The following is a 3,022-nucleotide window of genomic DNA, read 5'->3' on the forward strand; positions in this document are numbered from 1 at the left end:
TGAAAATTAAATAGCTAAATGTAAATTTGATTTCTTAATAACTAGATAGAAAAAGATTTTTGATTTATAAAATTATAAAATTTCATTTGCAAAGTTGCATTTATATAATTTATAAAATTATATACGTTCTATATATTTACATTTTATAAAACAATTTATATTTTAGGACACGTTAAGTTTTCGAACTGCGCACGTAACCTCGTATACGAATCTTAACGGACAATTCTAACTCTTGTTAGAATTGTTATTCAATGTTCTTACATTGAATACTGAAATCGCCAAAGTGACATTTTTTTATAGACTCGATGTCGAGATCTCGGGATTGATTTCACCGATTTCATTCGAACTGATCTCAATCGAAAACGCGTATCGACATTATATAATGAAAGTGTCATTAGATATTTCATTATAACTTTCCGAGATATTAAAATCGGAAATTTGACGAAGCAAAATTCAAGATAAAACTATAGCGGTAACGCCTCGACAGTGTCAGTGCCGTATACTCACAAGTCATTACCCGACCCTTTTTATACACTTGGCGTCGCGGCGGTACCACTTTGCTTGATATGAATCATTTTGTTCTCAAAATGAATTCTTTTACGCACAGAATAAGGAGATAAATAAATTAATTATTACTAAATAAAACAATTAGTTCATATCGACAACTTCCTGATGTTACTCTGCATATACATGGCATGCCTTCATATACATATATACACATACGTGACATACATCTGAACACACACATAAGTAGTCGCGCCTTTATTAAATAATATATTATTATTAAATAATTACCAAATGGTTTTTACATAAACAATATATTATTGTTCCGTAAAACTCGCTCCTTTCCTCTATCCGTTTTCCAGTAATTAATCCAGTGTCGATGTATCACTGCAACAGTATGACATATCACCACTAAACTATAATACAACTGAAATGAGTGTAGTTATAGACCCTATAATCGGATAGTCGACAACTCGCTATGTGATCAGACCAACCAATCAGAGTATGAAATAAAGGGCTCCGATTGGTTGATTCTTTTATACTTTATACCTTATACATCACTCGTATGTCGCTCATTCTTTCATTTCGCGCTTTCACTCGTGTTTTGCGTGCAACATCACGTGGCGTACACGTTCTACTATCGCTTTCTCACTTACTCTTTTCATAATAACTTCGCGCGAGACGTTGCCACGTCTTCTAGAGAATTTCAATTCGATACGAATAATCAGTTCTATGTGATCCATAGTGAAGAAACGTATAGTAAAGGACCAAGGACCACAATGTCGCGTAAGTATTAAATTTATAACTTTCTTAAACTAAGGACGATTTCAAATAAATTTTTGAATATATAGGAGGCCTCATGTTATCCATACACTACTGCACAAATATCGATTTAGTATTTAATAGAATTATTCACATAATTAAAAATATAAATAATGAATAATTTATGTATAATATCCACACCAATGGGACTACTTTTTTTTTATTTGTATATACATTCACAAGTATATGGATGAGACGCTGTCTAATTGTCGACAGTTCTACGAGTTTTAATGCATTTTTCCAGTAGTTCTGAATGTATCTAAAGAGTTTCCGTAGAGTTCTGATCACATACACGATTAATTTGTTTTTTAAATAATTTTAATCGCCGCAAAACGCACATTTTCGAGTATACGGGATAAGACGCTGTCTAATTGTCGACAGTTCTACGAGTTTTAATGCATTTTTCCAGTAGTTCTGAATGTATCTAAAGAGTTTCCGTAGAGTTCTGATCACATACACGATTAATTTGTTTTTTAAATAATTTTAATCGCCGCAAAACGCACATTTTCGAGTATACGGATAAGACGCTGTCTAATTGTCGACAGTTCTACGAGTATTAATGCATTTTTCCAATAGTTCTGAATGTATCTAAAGAGTTTCCGTAGAGTTCTGATCACATACACGATTAATTTATTTTTTAAATAATTTTAATCGCCGCAAAACGCACATTTTCGAGTATACGGATAAGACGTTGTCTAATTGTCGACAGTTCTACGAGTTCTAATGCATTTTTCCAGTAGTTCTGAATGTGTTCAAAGATTTTCCGTAGAGTTTTATTTAAAAAATAAATTAATCGTGCATGTGATCAGAACTCTACGGAAAATCTGTAGACACATTCAGAACTACTCGAAAAATGCATTAGAACTCGTAGAACTGTCGATAATTAGACAGCGTCTTACCCGTTTACTCGAAATGTGCGTTTTGCGGCGATTAAAATTATTTAGAAAATAAATTAATCGTGATCAGCACTCTACGGAAAATCTTTGCACACATTCAGAACTACTGGAAAAATGCATTAAAACTCGTAGAAATGTCGACAATTAGACAGCGTCTCATTCATATACTTATGAATGTATATACAAATAAAAAAAAGTAGCCCCATTGGTGTGGATATTATACATAATTTATTCATTATTTATATTTTGAATTATGTAAATAATTCTATTAAATACTAAATCGATATTTGTGCAGTAGTGTATGGATAACATGAGGCCTCCTATATATTCAAAAATTAAAATTCAGTTTTATTTTGACAGAATCATCAGACGATACAAATGTTAATCATAAAATAGACACGCTATTGCTGCAACAGGCGCAGCAGCATCAACAATTAATACAGCAGCAGGAAGAACAAAAAAAATTGCTGCAACAATTACTGCTATAGTTGCAACATCAATCACAACAGCAACAACAATCACAATCTCAGCAGCAACAGCAGCCACAACAATCATCAAGTAAGCAACAGCAGTCGCAACAAGTGCTGCAAAAACAATTACACCAACGAAGCCAACAACATGGTAAATTATTTATTACCTCGAAAAAAATTGTATCAGATTAAAAAAAAAATGAAAATGAGACCTTTGTATCATCTTAAATATATTTATAATATGACTTAAAAAAAAAACTGTTGTTAAATTATAAAAAAACCTAAGTGGCATTATCTTTAATATATGTATATTAAAGATAATGCCACTTA

The 3,022-nt window shown here is 31.8% G+C and overlaps 1 protein-coding gene across 1 annotated transcript in view; it reads right to left on the bottom strand.

The window, feature by feature from the left end:
- The window catches only part of LOC105457680, a 12,338-nt gene that overhangs the window by 6,421 nt on the left and 2,895 nt on the right, over positions 1-3,022 (bottom strand). The gene's annotated exons all lie outside the window — the stretch shown is intronic.

Source organism: Wasmannia auropunctata, unplaced genomic scaffold (genome assembly GCF_000956235.1).
Source record: "Wasmannia auropunctata unplaced genomic scaffold, wasmannia.A_1.0 LD336103.1, whole genome shotgun sequence".
NCBI lineage: Eukaryota > Metazoa > Arthropoda > Insecta > Hymenoptera > Formicidae > Wasmannia > Wasmannia auropunctata.